Here is a 7636-nt window from a genome sequence, read left to right as displayed (position 1 = left end):
GGGCCACAGCTGACCACCAGCTGGACCAGCCCTCCTGGCCTTAGCAGCTGTCCTCAGCAGCACTTGGATGGGCTTGGCTCTGCCTCCAATCCCTTGCCAACCCAGGACACGACAGCACATTCAGCTTGCTGGAGCCACTGATAAAGGAGGCTACTTGGGAGGAACCAATCCAGGAACCACAAACTGGACGCTTGGCTTCCTAGTGCTGGGCAGCTGCTCTCTGGCAGAATTCTAGGGGTTCCCCCAACCCCTGAGATGACTCAGAATGTGGGGAAAGGGAAGGGGAGTGGCGAATAAAGACATTTACCCCAAGCTGTTATCTGCTTTGTATAAAGGGCTTATACAAAAGATTTGTTTCGAAAAAGGGTTTGGCCAGTTTTTAAAACCTGCAAGTCATTAGTCTAGGAGTGGCAATCCTCACTGCACTGTGAAAGCTGGTTAATAACCCATAGGGGATTCCACATGTGTGTGAGGGGGTAAGGGTTGTATGTATTTTGTGAAAGAGTCTCAGGCGGTTCTCATATGCCTTGTTTGAGAACCAGTAGCCTAGTGGTTCAGAGAAGGCTGAGCTGGACAGGTCCCCAGGACAGGATAAACATGCCCTTTCTGTCTGCCCACACTATCTTCCTGTGACTGATCTGTGGGCTCAGAGGCCTGCCTGCATGTCCTGGGTTTACATGAGGTGCTGTCCTGGTGGCCCGGGCGAGGCTTTCCTAGGATTACAGGTGCAGCATGTCCATCCTGGGGAGGGGTGGTTGGAACCATCCCCTGTCCCTCAGGCATGCCACTCAGAGGCTAGAGAGCTCTCTGCAACCCCAAGACGACAGGGAGTCCTCTCAGCATGGCTGGGGCCACAGAGATGTCTCTGAAAGACAGGGAAGGGGGGTCCCTGGAGAGGGTGACGCCACTCCTCATATTTCTCATCTCCCCCTCCATCCACATTCTCAGTGCTTTGTGATTTGGAACCTACAAGAAGGGGATCCCTGAGACAAAGGGAGGATGAGGGGCTGCCCTGGAGGAGGCTGTGCCCAAGGTTGGTGCCAGGCCCTTCCTAGAGCCTATCGGCCTCACCTTCCCCTCACCACCCACAGACCCCTTTCCCCATATCTTCTTCCTAGGCTGGGCCTAGGTGTGCCCCCCACCCCCTCCCCATCCTCTCTGCTCACTCCTGGCCTGGCACAAGTCTTTCTTCCCTGTTCTGCACCTGTTCCTGTGTGGCTCTGCCCACCTGCCCAGGGTGAGCCTGTGCCAGAAGCCCAGGTCCTCTAGGGGGCGGCAGAGAGAGCACAGGCTGAGCGGCCGATGATTCATTTGTGTCCCTGAATTGGGACAATCCAATGGCCTCTCCGGGCCTCCGTTTGTACACTTGCTTACGGGGGAGGTGACTCACTGGCCTCTCCCTGTCAGAGGCACCGCTGCAGCTGAGCCGCTGCAGAGAACCTAAGCGGGAGGTGGGAAGGACTGTAGGAGGGTGAGCGGCGGCAAAGCCTGGCCAGGCGAGTGTGCTGGGGACAGCCACTGTTCAGCACCCCCACCCCAGGACAGCAGACCAGCGGCTACAGCCAGGCCAGGACGGCATGCTGGTGCCGGGTGGCCTGGGTTCTAGCCCTGGGCACTTGGTCACTGAGAACCAGGCAGCACTCTGTGCCGGGAGGAGCCCAGCACCCCGGGGGCCTCGAGCGCCCACTCGAGAACTGCCTCTCTCCCCTCCACCCCTGCCTGCATTTTCTCAGCTCTGTCTGACTTTGGGACTAATAGATTTGGGATTTCTCTTTGTAAAGAAATACAACCCCAGCGCACAGGGGCCGGGAGGTCCCCAGCCCACCCAGGTTCCCAGAATCTTACATCCTTTTTGCCTCTCCCCTGGGGAGGGTTGGAGTTTGGGTCCAGGGGAGGTAGCTGGCCCTGCCCTGGAGCGCTAGGAAGTCAAGGAGGCTGGAGGGCCTGGCCTCTGCCATGCTACACCAGGAGGCCCAGAGGGGTTTATTTGGATTTTTTTAATTATCATTTTTCACTTTTTTTCTCCTCATGAAAAAGTTTTAATACACACAGTAAATTAAGCCTGGAAAAAGGGAGGGGGGCACATTTCATCTTTAATCTATTTACTTCTGAATATTTAACATACAATTCTGGCACCAATCACCAAATTTAACTGGAAAATTACTCACTAATCTGTTTGCTTATTTGGAATAATTGGGTCGGCTGCCAGCGCGAGGATTTTCCCCCCCCGTTTAATATCTCAGTTAGTAGTCCAATTTCAGCTTGGCGGCATAATTACTCTGACAGAGCTGTAGCCACGGGGCCTGTGAGTGGGGCTGCTTTTAAACCGTAAATTATGAAGGATTAGCATTTATGAATTTTAAATCAGGGCTAGGGTAGGAGACACTAAAGCTGCTTAACGCTGGGGAACAGGAGCCTCCACTCAGCAGCAGAAGCCGTAACCCTTCCGCTACCAGGACGGGCCATAGGACATGGGAACCCGAGACGCAGGAAGTGGTGACCTGTGGGACATGGAGCCCTAGGAGTTCGGATCACTAGGGACATGGGAAGTGGGGGTTGGGAGAGAGCGCGGAAGCACTGATGAAGCCCCTGGGGGCTAGAAGCCTGGGGTGATGTGGATGTAGATGTGGAGCAGGGGCTTTGGCCTCTGCCCTGGTCTGTGGGCTGCAGTTTCCCTCTGGGAAGCAGCAGGGCTCGTTGCCCGGAGGAAGCTTTGAGTGGCAACCTAGAAGTGAGGAAGTCAATCCCTGCAGCCCCCTGCCTCCACCCTCCCACCTCCCACAGGATGGGTCTCTACTTCTCTTAAGAATCCCCATCTGCAGCTGCTAAAGTTTGCATTCTTTTTTTTTTCTTTTTTAAGAATCCCCATCTGGCCGTGAGCCAGACTGACCCAGTGACCTCCAGCTCTGAGTGTGACTTCCTGGCGTGCCCTGCTCTGCTGAGCTGGAGAAGGGCCACCATCAGTGCTCTCTCGGGTATGTGATCTAAGTTCTCACCTTCCTTCCCACTCTTCCTCCAACCCTCCTCCCCACCTGCCCCTCTCTGGCACCATGGCATCATGGACCCTGTAAAACCAGATAGAGCTGACTTGAAATCTGGCTGTGCTCTTTATTAGCGGGGTGACCTCGGGCAAGTTACTTAACCTTTCTCAGTCTCCATCGTAGTTCAGTTCAATGAAGACAGTAATTCCTACCCTGCAGAGCTACTGGGAGACTTCTGTGAAATACCGTGAGGGAAGTGCCAGGCACAGTGCTTGGCACATGGCAGGTGTTCACTGGGTCAGCCCCATGCTCTTTGGAGTCTTCCCCAAACCTGAGTCAATGCTCTGAGTCCACTGCCCTCTCTCTGTCCTCCATTCCCCCATCTCTCACAGAGCAGGGGACACTTCAGCGTATGGCCTCAAGACCCAACATGTTCTCCAGGACTGGCCCCTATCAGGAGAATCTCACTGTCTAGGAATCTGTCCCTCAGGCTGACCTTATTGGGAGTGGGACCTGGTACCAAGGTTGGATGCTAGGCACCAGTAGCCACTAGATCTAGGTCTAGGACATCTGCTGGACCACCAGAACACTCTGGAGCCAGGCTGGCTGGGTTTGAACTCTTACTCTGCCACTCACTATCTGGGTGACCTTAAGCAAGTTATTCAGCCTCTCCATGCCTCAATTTTCTAATCTGCAAAATGGGAATAATAACAAGAGTACCTCATCATGGTACTGGTAGGAGGATTCGTGAGTTCACCAGTGTACAGCATTCAGAACCACACTTGACACACAAGAAGCACTAGCTGTGCTTGTCATTATTTGCTATCCTTCTGAGGGAGGTGACTGTCCTTCTCTGTGGGACATGCCTGTTCTGAGGTTGCAGATTGATTTCCCTGGGCTTGAGATATCTCCAGAAAACAGGAGAAAAGGAGGCAGGACCTGAGTGGGTGGGACAGGACCACCTAGAACATGCTGAGGACCCTTCTGGACACATCACTCTGTGTTTGGGATCAAGCAGTCCCTACTAAAGCCAGACCTCTCTCTGTCCCATCTGCTGGCCATGGGGCCTTCCCATGCTGCAGCTCTGGCCAGGGGCCTCCTGAGGTACCTGGCGGGGCAGATCCCCAGGGTCCAGGCCAGCTGGGAGGGCAGCAGAGGCTGGAGGGCACAGGGAGAGAGCACAGGGATGACTCAGCCCAGAGAGACCTCACTGTGGACCAGCCCTCATTACCAGACTTACCAAAATCTCTATCCTGCAGGTCTGAGCTAGAACAGGGCAGTGGTGGCTGGAAAGGGAAGGGTGGGGGCCAGTCTAGGGACCCCAGCACGGAGGCTGAGCAAGTTGGGCCAGTCCTGGGCCCAGGTGCCTGGTCTTTGGGCCTCTGGACTTGCCCTCTAGGCCTCACCCTTCCTACTCCCCCTTGCTAGCCACCCAGCCCCAGCCACACTGTCCTAGACTATCATGTACATACTGTGACAAGCTGCCACTTCCTTAATGCGAGTCCTCTGGCAATTCACTTCCCCATTCTGGACCCCACGGTGCACATCTGAAAGAAGCGCAGGAGGGGCCTGCCTGCCTATGGGTCTCCAACTCAAGTGAGCAGCCTGCTGTCTCAGCAGAGTGGACACAGCATGGCACCTGCTCTCTGCAGAGGGTATCCCATAAGCCCAGGCTGGGTGAAGTTTGACTTCATGGGACATACTGGATGGATGTGGCTGCCCAGTATCATCTCCATGACCTTAGGCTTCATGCCAGACAAAGCCCCAGCTTCAGCAGCCCTGCCATGGGCTGGCAACGAGAGTCCTGGGGAAATGTTGCAGCCTACCTGTGACATCTGGGACTCTGTGGGCCCTCACATGGTATTAATGCTCTTTTTAAAAATGGCCTGCATGATAATTTTGCTTCAGCAAAGAAATTCTTAAGTATCCCTCCTTTTACCTCTATTGTACCCCACCCACACCATCGGCCCAGGTCATCTGGCCCTTAGGGACCATGATTTGATGGGGTGCGGGGGGTGGGGAGTGCGGGGGGCGGGGGGGCAAAGGGAGAAGGAAGCAGCTGCAGTGGCTGCCGTATGTGTGCATGTCCAGGCCCCGAAAAGCGTGTTCCCAGGGGCCTCACAAGATTTCTAGCACTGCTGGTCTCCGACCACGCTAGGATGCTTGATGGATGGGAAGTGCCTGGTTTGTCGAGTCCTTGCTGGGCTTTGTGATAACTCATTATATTTCTTTCTTTACAAATTGCCCCATTAGCACTCCTGAATTGAACTGAATCATAAAGCCAGGAGCATCTCAGCCTGGGCTGAGTCTGGGCCATGAATTACCTGTGGAGCGAAGGCCTGCGTCTTGGGGAGGAGGCTGGGGGCAGCTGGCTGGTGTGGGCCCTAAATTCTGCAAGGGAAATGGGTTTGTTTTCTTTAAGCTCAAGAGAATAAAAGAGTTCTAACCAAGTCCTGCTGGATTTAAATAGCAAGATCTGCCTCGCTGCCCATTGGCTTTCAAGCTGGGGGCTCTGATCCCTGTTTGAGGGGTTAAACTCTAACCCCATTAAGCCATTTATGGAAAGCTGACCACCAGGGAGGGAGGCGGCCCCTCTTCCTGCAGCCTCCCTAAACCCCACAGATTCTGAAATTGGTTGTCACTCTCAGTCAGAGGATTCTAAACAAGTAGGCGCTAATCCCCTCTGTTAAGGAGATACTTATTTTGTCTGAAAAACTTCAAAGAGTCCATGACAGACACTCAAAATCAAAATTAGCATTCCAATGAGGATTTAAAAAATAATAATTCTTACAGTTCTGCAGAAGAGAGGAAGAGAGGTGAAGTGACTGGCCCGGAGGCTGGGGGAAGGAGGTGGGGGCGAGCTCCTTTCATCTGCCCACCCCAGGAGCTCTGGGGATCTGCCCTGCTGGCTGCGATGTGGAGCTCCCTCTCCATAAAGGGGCAAAGGCTGGTCTGTAGCCTGCTCCCCCAGGGTGGGCAGGAAGTGGCCACTGCCCCAAAAGGATTGTGCAGATGAGGAATTCAAGGCTTAGAGAGGGCCGTGGTACCCTGGCCATCAGTGACTAAGCTGCAGTTGAAACCAGGTCTCTGCACCTGGGGTGGGCCTGCATGGCAGGATGGGTTGCCGGTCAGTCTGCCTGAAGGCTGCAGTGGTGTTCTCTACTGGCAGTGCTTGTAGAAGGTGGAGGCACTGGCATGTATCCCAGGACAGGTAAGTGGTAGAGTGTGGAGCCAGCTGCCTGACCAACACCTCTGCCATGTTACAGCAGCATCAGGGAACTGCAGGAGGGCTGGGCTTCTGACACTTCCCTCCTGATGAGCTTCCACTCACCCCCATGCCTGACCTGTCCCTTTGCTGGATGATTTCACCCCAGCCCCACCCCACCCCTTAACTCATCCTTCCCACCCCAGGAGGCCTCTCTAGCCCTCCCTCACTGGTATCATCTTGGCATTTTCCTCTCTTGAGGGACCCTGCTGTTCCAGATGCCCCCGGCTTCCAAGGCTGGGAGGAGCCACTCATCTCCAGACACGCTCCTCCCTCCCAGTTCCTCTGGCACCTTCCTTTCTGAAGCTGCTCAGGTACCTGCAGGGCTCCTGGGGCCCCCTTGGCTCCTGGGCCAGCTCCCCTACTTGCTCTGTTGGCTCCCGCTTGGGCTGCCAGGAAGCCAGGTGGCAGCGCCCATCAGTAGGCACAAAGCTCCCTCCTGCATCCCATGGCCGGGCTGCCCCAAACCGTTTCTGGTGTCAGCACGGCAAAGAGGACCTCATACCTTAGAGACTGACTGCCAGGACAGGGGCCATGGAAGTTCCCTGCGCCCTCTGTCTTCCCTGTAGCCCCTCACCCCCAATACACACTGCTTTTCTGCATCACCCCCAAGCTCTATCCATCCCTCTCATCTACCCAGACCCCACCAACCCCTCTCCCCGCCTCCAAGGCTGATCCGGAACCAGGTTCCGTCTATGCAGTCACACACTCCTTCAATGTCTGGGTGTGCTCTGTGCCTGGCCCTGGGTTGGGCACCCCAGCACATACCCTGCTCTTGGTCTGCTTCCAGCCAAGTGGGAGACACAAGCAGGAGTGCTGGGCCATCGCAGTGCACAGGCTGCAGGTCTCTGATAGAGGGAACAGAGAACTCCATGCTGTGGCAGATCCTGAGGAGGTGCCAGGAAGTGGGGTCTCAGAGCTTCAGGAGGGAGCCATCAGGTGCGCGGAGGAACGAAGGGCCTTTGGGGTGGAGACCGCAGCCTGCGAATCACAGGGAGGCCGAAGTGCCTGGGGCTGAAGGGGACCCAGACCCTCAGCTCAGGTAACTCTGGGCCCCTCCTGATCGCTAGCCGGGGTCCCCAGGCCCTTTATGGAGTCCAGGTAGTCCTGGCTACCTGTTCTGTTAACAGGATTGGATGGCACATGAACTTCAGAGAGGGAAAGAAGGAAACTCCCGAGGGCTCCCACCTCTGCTCACCACTGACGCTCCCAGCCACCAATGAGAGGGACCCCTTGAAGGCATTACCTCATGCAGGACAATGGCCATTGGCTCCTGGTACTAGCAAAGGCTGACGACCTCCAGAAGGTCCTGCTTTGGGCATTAACCCTTCTTGAGGCAAGTCTGGTCTCTCCTGACAGCCAGTGTCCTCCCTGTGAAGATGGATCTGTT

At 55.4% G+C, this 7636-nt stretch overlaps 1 long non-coding RNA gene across 1 annotated transcript; it reads left to right on the top strand.

Moving 5' to 3' along the window:
• The first annotated feature begins 2865 nt into the window (after positions 1 to 2865).
• On the top strand, positions 2866 to 6369 carry LOC134737014 (uncharacterized). The gene is made up of 2 exons (XR_010121534.1): positions 2866 to 2975; positions 5235 to 6369. It is a non-coding gene; the product is annotated as an uncharacterized lncRNA (long non-coding RNA).
• The last annotated feature ends 1267 nt before the right edge of the window (positions 6370 to 7636 follow it).

The sequence above is a fragment of the Symphalangus syndactylus genome, chromosome 6, assembly GCF_028878055.3.
Source record: "Symphalangus syndactylus isolate Jambi chromosome 6, NHGRI_mSymSyn1-v2.1_pri, whole genome shotgun sequence".
NCBI classification, from domain to species: Eukaryota; Metazoa; Chordata; class Mammalia; order Primates; family Hylobatidae; genus Symphalangus; species Symphalangus syndactylus.
This window is presented reverse-complemented; position numbering and strand designations above follow the sequence as displayed.